The sequence below is a fragment of the Danio rerio genome, chromosome 14 (genome assembly GCF_052040795.2).
Source record: "Danio rerio strain M-AB ecotype USA chromosome 14, GRCz13ab, whole genome shotgun sequence".
Lineage (NCBI taxonomy): Eukaryota > Metazoa > Chordata > Actinopteri > Cypriniformes > Danionidae > Danio > Danio rerio.
Genome location: NC_141034.1, coordinates 36,263,640 through 36,281,341, shown reverse-complemented (window position 1 = coordinate 36,281,341; position 17,702 = coordinate 36,263,640). Strand labels below are relative to the sequence as shown.

At 36.6% G+C, this 17,702-nt stretch overlaps 2 long non-coding RNA genes across 11 annotated transcripts in view; one reads left to right on the top strand and one right to left on the bottom strand.

The window, feature by feature from the left end:
- LOC147833984 (uncharacterized) overlaps window positions 1-17,702 on the bottom strand; it is a 131,192-nt gene that overhangs the window by 100,727 nt on the left and 12,763 nt on the right. For 3 of the 7 annotated variants that reach the window (XR_015507688.1, XR_015507687.1, XR_015507689.1), the window contains 2 exons: window positions 14,763-14,894; window positions 14,050-14,686 (listed from right to left, as the gene is read on the bottom strand). This is a non-coding gene — a long non-coding RNA (uncharacterized LOC147833984). Of the gene's footprint in view, window positions 1-14,049; window positions 14,687-14,762; window positions 14,895-17,702 lie in introns of those variants that run through there. The other 4 variants (XR_015507692.1, XR_015507691.1, XR_015507690.1 and 1 more) reach the window with 2 other exon arrangements.
- si:ch211-69b22.5 overlaps window positions 1-17,702 on the top strand; it is a 60,112-nt gene that overhangs the window by 30,942 nt on the left and 11,468 nt on the right. For 3 of the 4 annotated variants that reach the window (XR_015507684.1, XR_015507685.1, XR_015507683.1), the window contains exon 1: window positions 14,361-14,486. The exons of the other annotated variant lie outside the window; for it this stretch is intronic. This is a non-coding gene — a long non-coding RNA (si:ch211-69b22.5). Of the gene's footprint in view, window positions 1-14,360; window positions 14,487-17,702 lie in introns of those variants that run through there. 4 annotated transcript variants of the gene reach the window in all.

Below are 17,702 nucleotides of genomic sequence, written 5' to 3'. Positions count from 1 at the left end.
AGTACTTACTCCTTATTTGCATCTAATACCGCAGTTTGTCATGGGTGCATGAATAAAATGTTCATGAGGGAAAGTGGAACTGCCTAACTTCAGTTAAAGTCACCCAAAATTACAGGAAACTCTTACATGAAAGCACTTCACGTAAACACCTTAATTATATCATTGTCTAATAAGGCAAACAACTAGATTACAGATGTCCATGTAAACATAGCGAGTAGTGTCTTCTAAGTAAAAGATCCAGAAGGGCATCCTGCTGATTTGATTCAGAAGGGCACTTTTTTGTCAGACGGGTCACCGGTCAGGTATACATCCGCACAAAAATATCAAGGTGAAAGTCATCATAGCTTGCGTAGAACAGACCCAGCTCCCAACCCAACTTTAAGAATAGATAAATGATTTTTTTTTCGCCCGATAAAAGTCTCGTGTTAACGCTGCATGTCAACACCGATAACGGCCCACCACTACAATTTATCTAAAAAAGAAATTCTATGAGCAATTTAAAAATTATTCTTTGCCAACACTGAAATGATGCCATTGGCATTTAAATTTTTTTCTGTTGTCATGTAAATGGTTTTGATTTTGTTCACATTTATGAGGTTAAAAATAACTACACTTCAAAAACTAAAAATACATTTTTGCAATTATTTAACCATTACTTACACACAGAGATGGAGGACTCGAGTCACATGACTTGACTCGAGTCAGACTTAAGTCACAAAACTTAGGACTTGAGACTTGCTTGACAAATATCCAGAAAAGACTCAACTTGACTTGGACTTGACTGTCATGATTTGAGACTTGACTTGGACTTGAGTTAAATGACTTTGAAATAACTTGTTTTTCTTAAATACACAACCGTTTGTTATATATTATGCATTTAAAAAAAAAAAAAAAGAAAGTCATGCATGCCCAGAATTAACAACGGTTCTTAGATCGGTCCGAAAGAATCAGTTGAATTTGCTGGACTGGATCATTCGGTTTATTAAGAAGAATCGCTTTAAATTATTTATTAGATTCATTTAAACGATTCATTTGAATGATTCATTTGTTTACGGGTTTAAAGATTACAAACAAGACGGCTAAGGAAAGTTTATACTATTTAGTCTGACTCAGTGCTTGCCACACATACTATACTTTACCTGGGTGGGCCCTCTAAGTATATTTAGTGACACATTTTTACAGTTATGATCATTCTTCTACTCTTTTTTTGTATCCGCCTAATTTAACCAAACATCCGCGATCGATGTAGTGAAAAATCCTCTCTCGTTATTCGTTTTGTTCTGTGTGCCCGTGAACTGTCAGCATCCCCGTACTGCAGTCCTACAAAGACGAGCCCTTTTAAGACTTAAAAAATTAGTCCGGCCGGGTTTCTAAATGTCCTAAAATGTCCAGGATTTGACTTTTGCTTTCTACAGCTGTTATTCGTTAATCATAAACGTTTTTGCATTTTTTTATTTAAGCCTACTTTTGCTTGGCTTTGCAGTTGACTGCTCGCACGGTCGCGAGAGAAACATTCAATAATTTATTTTTGAATCTAAACGACTCGGAAAAACTTTACTGTATACTCGGAGAGGACGAAATGACTGGTCTAAACTAGCTGCAAAATATACCTACACAATTAGCAGTAGAACGCATTAGCCTTCTATAAATAATCTACTTGTTTGAATCTTGTAAATATGATTATTTATGAATATTTTTAGAGATATTCTATTTTATTCATTTTTCTGTCATTTATTTCTCATTTGCTGTATATTTTATTAATTTGAAGATGTCATTAAGCTAATACATAGGCTGTTTTTTTATACATATCTAAAATGCTTTTGCATTCAAGTTTGCTTTGAACTTGAAAGAGAGAGAAGCAGATTTGATCCGTCAGCGGTGCACATGGTTGCTGAATAGGTAAGAGAAAGTGGATGTCTTTTTTAACAGTTTTTTTTTTACTTTAATATAACATTGTATAACATTGTCAAAATAAATGAAGTTATTGTAAAAAAAATGTAATATGTTTTGTTTGTCGCATATAGATAACTATTTATGTGATGTGGGTAAATGGTGTGTTTCAATCTGGCTACCACCGCAAGTATATTTCAAACCTGTGAGAAGCACTGATAGTATTGTATTTGTATGGTAATGTTTAACGTTTACGTTTTTGATATGTTAGGGATTAAGTTTAATCAAAAAAAGATTGCATTAAAACAATCTTTTAAATGCTATATTTCAGTTTTGTATTTTTTATCTAATATATAATTAGATTGAATTGACGTGACTTGACTTGACTTGACTTGAGTCTGACAAAAATTGACTTGACTTGCTTGAGACTTGAAGGTTATGACTTGAGACTTGCTTGTGACTTGCACATGAGAGACTTACTCCCACTTCTGCTTACACAATAATTCTTTTGTGAAATATAAAAAACCACAAAGCATCACATTTGCAAAACTTGCATTTGTTACAAATTTTAAAACTAAAATTTTACTATTTTGAAGTTAAGACACATGAAATAAAATACTCAAGCCTGAGCTCATTGCTTTTTAGTCATTAAGGTAGTGAAATCAAATATTCATTTAGGTTTTTGTAATCACACATTGTCTGTGTATATACTGTATTTCAATTGAAATTTGATTCACAACCATTAAACAATTGTATACAGTATAAATATTTTTTATAATGAATGAAATTCTGACCATGTTGTCATAATCACATGACCTACAAGCATCAGTTTTTCAGTTGTTTCACTTTGACTCATAAATCCTCTTATCATAGCTGCATAGTAAAGTGCCCATCAAATACAAAATATTCTTCTTTACTATGAACTGATATGTTCTACTAGTCTAAAGTAGTGTAGTTCACATACTATAAAGCACAGGTGTCAAAGCCAGTTGCTGGAGGGCTGGAGCTCTGCAGTTTATTTCCAACCCTAATTAAACACACCTGATCAAACTAATTGATTCCTTCAGGCTTGTTTCAAACCTACAGGTAAATGTGTTGAAGCAGGGTTGGAACTAAACTGTGCAGGGCTGCGGCCCTCCAGCAACTGGCTTTGACACCTGTGCTTTTCACCTTATTCTTCACATAAGAGCGGGTGCAGCCATTTGCATCTGTTTCTGGTCTCATTCACTTTCATTCATTTTTAGACATTAAATCAGCTCGTTCTGCTGCTTGATGTTGCAAACTAATATTTTCTTATTATATTATTCTGCTTTTTTCTGTATAGTCATGCAAACAAAAAAGCAAGTAGTTTGATCGTTTTCTTCGGTTTATTATTCCTAGTCATTTTTCCCATAGGCAACTGAATCGGAAGTTCTAAAACAATCACAAAAATGAGTGCACTTCGCATTAAAGAATAAGGACAATAAAGAAAGGAAGTATGCAGTTTCGTACAACCATTGTATCTTGCCTGCTACTTCACATATTGCTGAGTTTAATTGTTTACTGTCCTTGTTGTCATGTTGCTTGATATACTGCACATATTTTTGAGAAAATGTTATGGTTAAGTTTGGAGGTAGGAGAAGGATTAGCAACTCAAAAAATATATTTTAATGCTTTACTGTTCATTTAAATGCATATTCTCCCAGTATTTACGTAGATGTCCTCTGGGTGCTTCGGTTTTCCCCTCAGTCCAAAGAAATCTGGTAAAGGGGAATTGAATAAACTAAATTAGCCATAGTGTATGTGTGTGAATCAGAGGGTATGGAAGTTTCCAAGTACTGGGTTGCAGCTGGAAGGGCATCCGCTGTCCTGCTGGAAGATAAACTGTCACCATAGTCTGAGGTCAAGAGCACTCTAAAGCAGGTTTTCATTCAGGAAGTCTCTGTACATTGCTGCATTCATCTTTCCCTCTATCCTGACTTGTCTTCCAGTTCCTGCTGCTGAAAAACATCCCCACAGTATGATGCTGCCACCAGCATGATTCACTGTAGGAATGGCATTAGTCTGGTGATGAGCGTGCCTGGTTTTCTCCAAAATTAGCGCCTGGCATTTACTTCAAAGAGTTCAATTTTAGTCTCATCAGACCAGAGAATTTTGTTTCATATGGTCTGGGAGTCCTTCAGATGCCTTTTGACAAATTCCAGGCAGGGAGTGGCTTTCGTCTGGCCACTCTACCATACAGACCTGATTGATGGATTGCTGCATTCTCCACAGAAGAACGCTGGAGCTCAGACAGAATGATCATCAGGTTGACTAAGGCCCTTCTCCCCCGATCAGTCCTGGTCGTTCCAACCAATCTTCTACTTATGGATGATAGAGGCCACTGTGCTCACCGGAAACAGAACTTTTTCTGTTAACTTTCCCAGCCTTGTGCCTTGAGACAATCCTGTCTTGGAGGTCTACAGACAACTCCTTTGTCTTCATGCTTGGTTTGTGCTTTGACATGCACTGTCAACCCGGGGACCTTATATAGACAGGTGTATGCCTTTTCAAAACATCTCAAGAATGATCAGTGAAAACAGAGACTGTTTCTCAATATGCGTTCTTCAGCGATCTTGCTTTCTCATGTTCTCCTGTAATGTCATCATCAGCTGCAAGAGTTCAGTTCTAATACTCAAGACCGCAAGAACAGAGGACGCGTGAAACTTCCCAGATGTGTTCTTGATATTGAGGACGCACAGATGTAGACTTTAGCACCAAACTCGTTCTACAAGTCCCAGAAGTCATTGCAACTGGAGGTGGGATGTGCAGCATTTTATATAGGTTTATTATTAAAGTTCAGAGATAGAACTTATTTGTCTCAGGAGTCTCCCTAAATAAAACGGTGAATATAAACATTACCATGAAAATCTTAATAAAGAAATAAACACATTAAGGGTGTTTAGTTGCTAACATGAAAATCTTAATAAAGAAATAAACACATTAAGGGTGTTTAGTTGCTGACATTCGTATTAAAATCTGTTTTATTTATATTGTGCAACATATATTTGTAAGGTCTTTATGCAGAGTATATATTTTGAAAATGGAAAAAGCAATAAATGGTTGTATGAATGCTGTAATGTTTAAATAAGTTTCCATTAAAAACCCGTGAAGGTCATGTGACCATCAGGAAGAACGAGGGAAAAACGAAGCATCTCATTTCTCACAGGACGCGTTCTCTGTTCTCGTGGTCTTCCGAGTTTGTTCTTCTGAGGACACCTGGCAAGACCGGTCTTCACAAGAACGCAAGTCCGTTCTCTGTGTTCTTGTAATTGAGAAACAGCCAGAATGTACCTGAGCTCAATTTAGAGCTTCACTGCAAAGGCTGTGAATACCTATGTACATGTGATTTTTCAGATTTTGTTTTTATATAAATTTGCAACAGTTTTAAAAAATCTTTTTTTTTTCACATTGTCATTAAGGGATATTGTGTGTAGAATTTTGTGGAAATAAGTTAATTTAATCCATTTTGGTATAAGGCTGTAACATAAAAATATGTGGAAAAAGTGAAGCGCTATGAATACTTTACTGATGCACTGTATGTGTGTGTGTGTGTGTGTGTGAATATATATATATATATATATATATATATATATATATATATATATATATATATATATATATTTTTTTTTTATTTATTTTTTTTAATGTGTCTAGCTTTCAGCATCAATCATAACACAGACACTGTACATATTTACACCTCTATATAAACAATGAGAACAGGCTGGAATTTTACTAATAAATGACTTATGTCTGTAAAGCAAGCAGAAATTATATAAACAGAATACTTAATCAAAACAGCAGAAAAAAATAGCCGGACTTCAGACTTTGCTATGACAAACTAAAAGATGCGTTGCAAGATCCCTTTGTCTAACAAGCATAAAAAAAAAAGATTTTAGGAGATTTACTTGCTGCCTCTGATTTAAACATCAAGGCTTAACCTATTTCTTTATGAATAAGGAGATGCAGTATTTCAGCAGAGCTCAAAGCAGAACCTGATGATTCAGACATCTACTCACCCCGGCATATGAGAGCCAGAGTCTTAATGACTTTGTTCCCATGCGTTTCAGTCATGCTTTGTGACATCTGATCAAACACAGTTGGCACACGCTCAGCGGCGGTTACTGTACATGGCCAGAGAGCGAAAGACAGAGCGGGAACATGTTGTTCGGCGTGAGGGGGGTGGGTGGTGGATCAGAATGAAATGGACTGTGCAGTTTCTGAGATCAACCGCTGCTGGATGCTGCGAGCATGATGGACGGATCTGATACCATTTTGTGGCCTAATGAGGTAGCAAATCAACTCCGGCGGGGAAAAGAAATGCCCTGTGCTTCTTTTTTCTTATTCCTTTCAAAAACTATTTTCTAAGTCGAGCTGAATGTCTTTTTCTATGAACATTTCTCTCACTGGTAAACAGTGAGGTTAATATAGGCATGTGTACATGAATTTATATCTGCACTTAATATGGGCTTTGCAGTCAGCTAATGTTCATTCAGCAGATCATACAGATGTTCTGCAGACTGTCTACCTGTGGCTGGCCAATCGATCATCTCTGTGGGATTCTCCAACAATAGACGAGACTGGCGTTTCTGTTCTCCTCAGCTTGCATCACGCTCTTTCATAGCTTCTTAACTTCATTCTCAAATCCACTACTTTAGGCGGCATAGCATGGATGTGTTTATAGTGCTTCGGCCAGACCTGTGTAGCACCATACAGAGGCTGACTCAAATGCTTCTCAGTTCTTGCCACCCACGAAACACTTTAGTCATTTCAGCACTTTGGCTTTAAGTAGATTTCGCACACAAATCATAGTTCTGGACTAAGAAAATCTCAGAGTGTCAAAAACAGGCCGAAGAGGCTGCAATATCACTTATCTACAACTGTTGAATCAATCAGACACGAGAACACTGAATGCGTGACCCTGTTATGAACTGTGAAATGTCAAGGCATAATTATGTTTGGTTGATATAAAAAAAATTGTATCTAAGGAAGCAGTGACATTGGAATTAATATCTTGTGACATGGCTGGGTGATAACATTGGTATTGATATTTATTGACAGAACAGATTATCAGATGTTGATCTACCTTTACCATTGCACACACTTTGTAACATATTATTTATTACGTTTAAGAGTCTTCTAACGCTTATGTTTATTTTATTATAAAAAGATCAGATATTATGTTTAAATATTTTTGCTTTTGACTATTTAAACTATTTGTTTTAGGAATGTTGGTAAATTAAAATAAACTGGTTGAATAACAAAAAATCCTTATATTCCTAAATGTATTGTTAGAAAATATTCAACAATTATCTATATCGAATGATATGAAACATGATATCTTGATTTATTTATTTATTTATTTTTGCAGTATCGCCCAGCCCCATCTGGTGATGTAAAATTTCTGAACAATAGCTATTTAACAGTATTTTATTTTAAAAAAAGAGAGATTTTGTTAAAAGATTAGATTAGAACAATGTTATTCATTAGAATTATAATTTTATTAATGTATTTAAATATTCTTCGATGTCAGTCAGATTTTAAAAATACTGATTATGGCCGGATATTGTCAAATCCTGTGGCTACCTATCACGAACATGATCAGAATCATGCAAGAAACATGAAACTAACAGAGTGTGAGACTGTTCTCCAAATTCAGTGTTCAAATATACAGTTTTGCTTGTTTTTACAGATTTTGATCCGCATATTAAAATACTGAATGCCTGTATGCCATTACAATGGTTGATCTTGTCTAATAGTGCATGTACAGTACATACTAATACCAATGAGGGTCAGTCATTTAGGCCATCCCTCAACATGGGAGCTTGAGCTTTATTTAAGACCTCATATCTGCAGTGAACCACCAGTTCTACACTTCCTACAACTCTGCTCCCTCTGCGGTGATAAACACTCAACATATGGGAAATTACTGTTGGGTAATAAAAGGTTGTTGGCTTTTGCTGACATGTAATAAATTAGGCAGTTTGCATAGGAGAGCTACAACAGGGGCTCCTAAGAAACACCTATGTGGTGTGTTTTTTTTTCATGTACACTGTCTTTTTTTTACATTATATCTCTCATAGTTGGTGGTAACACAGTGGGGTATACACACACAAATTACACACATAAAACTCCTGAAGCCTGGAAAATATTTTAATAGTTTCCGTCCCCCCGCCATAACAGCCGAGAGCTGAACGTGCCACACTGGTGAACTCCTCGAGTATTACTGGTGCAATTAAATGTGAAACGCTGGGAGGAACAGGAGGGAAAAGATGCCCAAAATGGCAGTAAACAAGGGAAATGACACTTGACAAGTTGTAATTTATTGACGTTGTTTGAAAGGGAAAAAAGACTCACTGTTTTACAGAGAGACAAGCGAGACATGGGGAAGCAGGCGTTAAAGAAAACCATTCATAGGACGCAAATGCATCAAAAGCAACCCAGAGCGGAAAGAGGGAAAGAGAAAAGAGAAAGGCAGAGAGAGATAAAGCGACAGGGGGAGAGAGAACAGTGAGACTTCAAAGTCCATATGCAATAAGCAGTGCACACAGAGAGCAGTGCACATGATAGGACAGAGCGCAAGAAGGGCCCCTGGAAGATTGTGCATGGGGGTCTCTTCTCATATCATCCTGTCTCATCTCACAGAATGGCAGATTTCAATCAGCAGCCCGATGAAGAGCGACCATTACACAGACTGCAGAAGAGAGAGCACGAGCGATCAGAAATATACTTACTAGCGGCCCAAAAATAAAACAGCTAGATCTGAAAACGGCAGCAAGTAAAAACCACCAGTTACCAACATAAACACGCTTTTAAAATCATATAAAAAGCTTGCATTGACAGCCCTGTAGAAGCTGAAAATGTAATTGCATGTCACGTACGGCGATAACAGGTACAAACAACTTGAGCGAATCTAGATAATAAGTCCAATTAGGTATTATCTTGGCTGGGAACGAGAAGAGCCGCTCTGATAATGGTGTTATCGTTCCATCTCCACACATATGTCCATTACACCTCTGCATCTTAGCACTATTAAAAGTGGCAGATTGATAGTCATTCAACCAGTAAAAGAACTCGGAATAGAATGTAAATTGTTCCAACAAAATGCACTGTCACCAATTTCAGCTAAAAGAAAATAAAAAAATAAAAAAAATAAATAAATGTGAATAATAACAAGTGCACCGCTTCAATTTGTGCCTGGCAGATGGGTAATGGAATGATTATGGGTATTGTGTGATAAACTGGACATGTGTGAGCGCGTGTCTGTGTGTCTGAGGGTGTGTGTCTTCTGTCCATTATCAAGCAGTGATATTGTTACACAAAAAAGAATGTGCTTTTTTGGACTCTTTACCAGAGAAGTGGCAAATTGTATGATTTCTTTTTTCTCCAACATAATAGTGAAATGATAGGTATCAAATAGAGAGTGAGGGGCTAATATAAAATAAAATAAGCCTGGAAGGGTAACAAAAAGGCTATAACTTGTAATCATTGAACAAACTAGTGTTATATCTGTGAGTCTAATAGCTTATCTGCCTTTATGCCATTTGACACAAAACAAATTGTGTTTTGTGTTAAAATGATTATACTTTGTGCCAGTTTTTTTTAAGATACGAGTAAAACAGAGGGGATTTGAGCTGTTTTGGTTTATTCTTGGCCAAAATATAATTTTGGTTTTGTATTGATTTAGGATCATGAACATAGTACATGCACACAAAGTTTTCACACTGCTGTGTTATGAAATGGGTTACATTAAGTGTAATAATGTAATGTTTTTAATGAACAGGGATTAATTTGACTTATTCTATGGTCTTACTTTCCTTGAAGACATTTTAGTCTTTTTCGGTTTACTTTTTGTGATCATTTTGGCTATGAAAAGGTGGCAAAATGTGTGTTTTTAACAAAGTTTTAGTAATTTACCCTCATTTCCTTCAAGTAATCAATTTTATAGTAGCTACAGAAAAATAAATTGTTTAGAGATACCAAATGGCATTTTTGGTTTTTCATTTTTGTTTTTGGCGGGGCGATAAACGTTTTTAAGGTATACCGCGGTTTAGAAAGGTCAAGGTTTTAAAACCGCCAACATGTTCTGCTCTACCGTTCCTTTGGTACATGTAAGATTTTTCCCCTTTTTGTTTTTGTTGGTTTTTTATTACAACAGTATCTCTAGCAGAAAAGATCTTCAAAGATCCCATTTTAAATTTGTTTTTGAAACTAAGAAAGACAGCGGAAGTCAATAATTAATTTTAATTATTTTCCCTGACAGCGTATCAGAATATCAGAATCTTATAGCGGCCCATGCCTACACTCCATATTCCTCTCTACATACAGACGTAGACAAAATTGTTGGTACACTTTAATATTGTACAGGTCAGTTTCATTAGTTTGCCTGTATTAGTGCTTCTTTTGAAAGCAAATTTGATTTCCATAACTTTATTTTGAGTATTTTTTTATTTTTCAGTTTTAAGTTTCATCTCAGTGACCACTGTGTTGTTTTTCCCTAAATGGAAGGGTACCAACAATGTTGTCCATATCCGTATGTACACATCTATGCATGTAATCCTCTTGCTTATTGGAATAGCAAAATCTGCTAAAATAATGCACCAACAGGACACTTCTGTGTAGTATACTTGTTCCTGCTGCTTGTGTTACTGTGTTGTATTATGGCAATTGTTGTTTTATGGCAATGCTGCTAAAATGATGCCTCTTGATCACTGATCTGCTCTCAATACATGCACTAATAACAATAGCTTTGTAAAACTACACATTATGAAGAAGATAAAAAGCTTTATCTAATTCTGTTACATTGACCTGAAAAAAGATAAAATATTGATTTTTAATGTTAATACAATGGTGGCTAAAATTGTTAAAACACCTGACCTGAAAATTTTGACCTTATTTGACCTTTTATTTAATGATTTTCTTTCATGCATATGTTTATTCTGCGTACAGCAGTTGAAGCAAGTCATAGTATTTTAATTCACTTTTAACAGGAATATTTGATTTGTCCACCTTTTGCAGTAAATACTACAGTACAGCACATCTACTGGCATAAGTATGTTTCCTGAGAACTTCAACACAGATGGTATTCCATACTTGACAATGATTACACATGTTACGTTGACAGTCAAATAGGGATAGCTTGTTTTAGCAAGAACCTAAATCTCCTGTTTATTCAAATAAATTTATTGAATTATTTTATTTTTAACATTCTGTTACTGTACTTGAATACTGTTAGACTCACTTTACTTCAATTGCATATTTTTCTTGATTATATTTATAGATTAGATGTGTTGTGAATATTTTCATGCATAACAAATACAGAAATGCACTGCAAATAGCACAGATTACAACGGAAATGTATCGGGGGACCCCAAAAAGTTTATAGATTGCTTTGTTTTATCTGATTGTTTTTAGATTTAATAGAGATGCAAACAGTAAACATTAATTCATCAATCTTTTACTAAAAATGTGCATGAAAGTACTCACAACACATGCAAACACAGAAATGCACTGCAAATAGCACAGATCACAACGAAAATGTGTCCCCAAATATTGTATTGATTGTTTATTAGATTTTAATGGAGATGGACTCACACTGCAGAATCATCCCAATCGATCTAACATTATAAATTCTTTCCAAATAGACATATTAAGTCATCTGGTGAAATTGTATTTAGATCACAATGTATATCGCAAAATAAAAAATAAAAATATTGCAATGTTAATTTTTTTCCAATCGTGCAGACCTAGTTTACAGAGCACAATGATTACTTTGCTAACATTTATGTTTTTATGGGTATATTATAACTGATTATCTGAGAGCTGAATTATTAAATATTAAATTTGTGAGTGTGTGTGTGTGTTTCAGTTTGTTTTATACTGAGAAATGTATATGCCATTAGTGAATAATAGAAATAATTTTTAAAATTGCATCATGTAAACAAACTAATTTAAAGGTCATAATAATTTAAATAAATGGAATTTTAAGTTATCACCAGGACTACTGAAGCTGATAAATATTTATTGGTGAAAAAAAAGATTAAATATGACTTTTTTCTTTGACACTCACACTGACATTTTTGTCCTCAATGGGTCCATGTTTAACATTTTTATATCAGTACAAAAGGCTTAGGGCAACTACATGGAAAACTATATTTTTTATTATTTTTTGAAAATATGCAATATTTCTTTATGCATAATTTAATTTGTATCTGTCAAATACTGAAATGATAGGTACCAAAAAAATTGCTAGTTAGATTTATATCTGACAGTGTAAATACATTATCTGCCTTCATGCCATTAGACACAAAACAACTGGAGAGATTAAATAGATTACACATTGTGCCAGGTTTTTTACAGACACACTCAAATCTAAAGTGATTGATCATAAAGTTCCAATTTATCCTTAAAAAAAGGAAAATATGTTTTCCCAAGTCTTATTTGCTAGTGGGAAGCATGGCACTCTGCACTCTAAATGAGGAGAGCAAATGTGCTACATTAGAGGTGGGGAATAAATATTCCAACTCAGCCCAAAGTGTCTTTATTTTGACTCAAATGTGAGATATGCCGTTGCCATGGTGACATGGTGACATGGTGCCGGCTGCAGTCCTCTCTCTCCCCAGCTGTTGGGAGGTTTTGTCTGTGTGTGTGCGTGTGTGTTTGTGCAAGCCCAAGCGCGCACATTGAAGCCCCGCTCTCGTGCTGTGTTCCCTTTTCAGCCGCCAGAATAGAGTCTCAACTAATCCGTGAAAGTTGCGGTGCTCTGAACCGCCAGCCAAGCCTTTTCCCACTGAATTGAGGGCCGGGGGTCTGCACTGGGCTTTACACTTGATTGGTCTTCGCCGTGGCAAGACTCCCCTCCCCGCTGGGTGTGGGCCCGTCCCCCTCGCTGTGCTGCTCGGGTCTAGGCTAATCGGCTTCTCCCCGCCGTAATTACCCACACCCGGCCTGGGCATGCTGAAGCCACCAGTCGTCTCTGTCTTTTTCTTCATCCCGGTCCTTCGCCACTACTGGCATCATGGGCTATAGGATGGCACTGATGCCAGTGGTGGCCCAAGCCTGTGTAAAGGGGATGGAGAGTGGACAAGAAGGTGGCCTTACAGCTGTCCTCTTCTACACACACAATCCGAGGATGATGGGTTTATTTGGCACAGCTCGTCAGGTAATAGTTCGTCTCACAGATGCGAAAGCAACTGGGTCAGAATGCCCGGTAGAATGCAATTGGAGGAGTCTATTTTCATAGTGCCAGTCAGGGTAATGCTTTATTTTACAGTCCAGTTACACATGTACAGGTACATATAATAATTGCAATAACTCAGTAAAAATGAGGTGCTAACCCTGAAACTATCCCTAAATTTAACTTTACAAAAATTATTACCTGTACCTTATTTTACCTATTAATTTCTCAGTACAGAGAAAGTGCACGAACTGCAAAACAAACAGAAAACCCCAATTATTTGGAATGATAATAGTAAATGTAACATTAGGTAACTTTACATTGGTCTTCACCAATCCACATCTCTGGTACAGCAGTGGTAACAGCAAACACTGTGACTGAGAATATTCTTTGTGCCCCAGATTTACAACAAGATCAAACAGCTCCTCTGAGAAAGTCTTCATTTTCATTCAGCTGGAAAATGAGTGAGCCATATCAATATTGAGGTGGCTCTCTTAAGATGTACTGTCATATTTCTAGAGCGCTGTAAGGGCAAAAAAGAAGACAGTTCACACAGATTACAGGATCTAGAGCTCTTTTTGTGGGAAGCGAGGGACAGCAGAAGATGTGGAGTGTTTATTGGAGTCCCATTTGCTACTAACATCTTATTATGGAGATTTTTTAGTCCCTCCAAATCAGTCGGCAGTCACTCTCACAAATCCTAAGACCCCCTCACTCAGTCAGAACAGATCAAAAGATAACTCACATTTCAAAATACGTAAGGGGGAGAGAAAAAAGAAAGAAAGAAGAAAGGACAACAGAAAAAAAGAAGAGAGCCAGAAGGGGGCATACTGCTCTCTCTTTACATAGGCGAATAAGGCGTTTTAAGCATGCCATGTGTGTCTCTTTCCCTCTTGCACCACCCAAATTAACCCCCCCAACTCCCTCCTCCCCAAAAATGAAAAACCCATAATGAAAAGCAGCCATTGTTATTTATAATTTTATGAATTTAATTTTCAACAGCACATCATAAGCGACCTCATAACGAGTCAGTAGTTAAAGGTCCATTCATTGGCAGGACCAAATGAAAGGTCTGGAATCTGGCTTCTAGGAAGTATTGAGACCCCCTTGAAGCTAGAATGAAAGGTGTAAGTTTAGCCTCTCAGCTGTGCGTCTCAATCCATAATCCGGCCCCAAAACCCCAGCCGGGAGCAGCCTGACACTCCCATGGCGTTCCTGACCAGTGAAGGCCTGGCCCATACAGATTTATGGAGTCCAGCTCTGTGCCTTACTCTCCTAGTTGGACTGAGACTTTGAACCAGACTACAAGAAATTGCACAAGATTACGAAGAAAACAGATATCGGTGACTCCATGCATCATAACGCACAAATTAACCTGGAGGTGTATAAAGCAGTGAATAAGGTGAGTGTTTATGTATATGTCAGTGTTTGCTATTTTATAAGTAACATGTAAGAGCCTTCTTGCGTCATGTTGTGATTTATATATCTGATCAGTTGGATAGGTGGCTCTAGAACGTTCAAATTGCGTTGACGTGGACTTGCGGCTAACTGACATGGAGGCATTGTGGCCAGGCCGAAGATGCATTCGCTTTAAATGGACCACTGCAAAATTAAAACAATATTCAATCTCCATATCTCGGCTAATAAGTGTTTTTTGAGGGCAGATTACATTACTCACCCGATTCCAGGGCGATCATGAGTTGCAGATGATGGATTTTCATGTTGCTGTGTTGGCAGAAAATAGACGGTCATATGGATCTTGTGTTCTCCTGTGAAAATATACTTGTGGAAACTTCAGCGCTGACCCGGCCTGTCAAGAAAATGAATTAAAAATGTATTGATTCGCTAAAATATTCCTGAGATGCAGAGATGTTAAAAAGGCTATGTGATTTGGGAGCTTTATTATTAATTAAGGACATTATACATCTTCAAAGGGTTTTAAAGCCTTTAATTGCAAAAAAGTATCAAATTAACTTAAATCGCTATTTTAAACAGTATGTGTGCTCACACAGAATTTTTTAGCTGCTAGCCAGCTCCTCTTCAGATAGGATAAAAAAAGTATGTACCTGATTGAAGTCATAATGAAGCAAAGAGATTATATCATCGTTTGATTAATACATCCACTGGCGTGTCACTTGACTAGTTATTCGCTTTAACATTTTTTGTCCAACCTAGATTTCCACTTCTGGCTGACTTTGTCAATTCAGGATAAAGTCACCTCTGGACAACAAGCTCAGTGTGAGAGCAAACGAAAGTGTGTGTGTGTGTGTGTGTGGACATGGTGGGTGGGGGAGCAGGTGTGAGATTGGCTCTTCAATGAGTCTCATCTTGTCCCATGTTGGGCGCTTTGCTGCATTTTTGTGTGTGTGCGTAAAAAAGAAAGAAAAGAAGGGAGGCATGTGGCGTAGCCATCACTCAATGGTGTCTTAAAAATTCTAAGCAAAGACGGGAATCTTCGGTATTCCTTCAGAATGTGCATTTTCTGGACAAAATGAGAATGTGTTTGGTGTGGCATCATAAACAATGCATAAAACGAGGCTTACAATACCAATGGAGGCACATTGAGAGGGAGCCAGACAAAATGGCTGCCTCTTTGTGCGCTAGCGAGCAAGAGCTGTAAGTGATATGATATTTGTAGTAACGCAGTGCAAATCGCATTTCCCATCGCATGAGTAATCGCACACAGATATGAATAGATCGTGTTTTTCTACATAATGACAGGAAGATCTATCATTGCTTTCTTGATTTATCCACAGCCAGGATGTTATTTCCCGCAGACACACACCCCCGCAATACCCCACCCACATTTTGGGTACCTTGTTTTGTTGAGTTAGAGGTGGGGGGGTGCTGGTGATGTAACACTTGTCCTATTTTGAAACTAAAACTTTACCCCTTCTGCTATATAAATTTAACGCAACTCCATTTTATGCACATGCAACTATTTCCTTTTCTGCTCGCCTGCTTCCTTGGGAGATCCATACAAATTTTGTTTCTCCACCTTTCAATAATAATGAAGGAGATACGAGTTTCTTTAAACCATAAACATACACTGTTGTATCACTCTTCAGAAGAAAATATTATATATATGGGGCTTGTCTTTAAGGCTACAGGGACATTGTGGAGTAATCCATCTCTTAAGCTAAAAACTAACTTTCATTAAGACCTATTTGTTTGTAAAATTTGACAGCCTCATATTGGAGTCTCTTTGAGTCTTTGTTCTTTAAAGCTTTCATAAAAAGAGAAGAAAAAGCCTCTTTATCCCATCCACTCGCTCTCTTTTTCTCTTTGTATGTAAGGTTAACTTTGGGATCATGTGAGAGGGTTTTTTCTGTCATTTGGAAGGAGAAGAAAGAGAAAGGTAACTTTCTCTTCTTCACTTTCCAAATCTCCCAGGTCCAGAGAACTTGACTGGAGAAATGGGAACGGCAGCACAGTACGAACTCAATGTTTGCTTTTGGACTTTTTCATGAGCGGACAGAGAAGGGACTCATTCCAAACACTACAAACGGCATGTGGACTTAATATGGAGGAGTAGCACTCACATTCTTTCATTCTATTCCATTCGATATACACAGCAAAATATTTTTTGAAAAATGAGAAGTAAAAAAGCAGAAATAGCATTTATTTTTCACAATACGGGACTTTTTAAATCAAAGATAGGCCTGTTTATAAATTCTTTGAATGCACATGAAAAAACACAAAATTGCCCCCCAAATGCCCCAAGCTAATTTATACAAAGTTTTTCATAAATAAAAACACTTTTTTTAAAGGTTCACAAGCTCCCAACATGCATTGCATCAAGTGCATAAAGAATAAGTTACGCGGTTACTTTTATGACGTTGTTTGCCAGCTTTATGCAGTTGTTGTTGTTTGTTCATTTTGCGGTGAAATTCAGAGCACACTTTTTTTTATTGCTAAATATATGTTTATTTTTGACGGGGTTATTGGGGTTTGTCTTAAGTATTGAGGTCAACATGCGTTTTCAAATACACCCCATTCAATACTTAATTTTGCATTTCAATTTAAAGCGGGAGTAAAAATTGCTGCTAATCTACGACAAATTTTAATTTGTTGAAATATTATATTGCCCTGACAGCGCTTAATGGACAAAACGAGACATTTAACAAATTGTCTGAAAATAAAATGTAGAATATGCAGACACCTTAAATGTATTATATTGCCATATATGACTTTTTTACGTTTTATTGTGATCAATAAAAATGTACTCATTTTTTCTTGTTATTTATAAATAAAAATATTTATTTGCATTTATATATTTCTTCTATTATTTACCTTTTATTATCATTTTTTCATATAATTTGTTTTAATTATACACGCACATTCTACAGCCCTCACAGCTTGTTTGAGACTAAACAAATACACTTTTTGTCCTTTTAGCAGATGAGAGTTTAGCATATCGCTAAATAGTGCAGATGTAGTGGTGCACTATAATATGATGAGAAGGAACAGATGACTGTAAATATCAATTAAAGGAGACAGAGTTTGAGTGGCACTCAGTGAAGAAGTGTAAAATGAGCTGATGACAGAGTCTGATGTCCCTAACACTGAGGAACATGTGAAAAACAGATGGTGTGCTTTCATTCAGCATTCTCCTAGT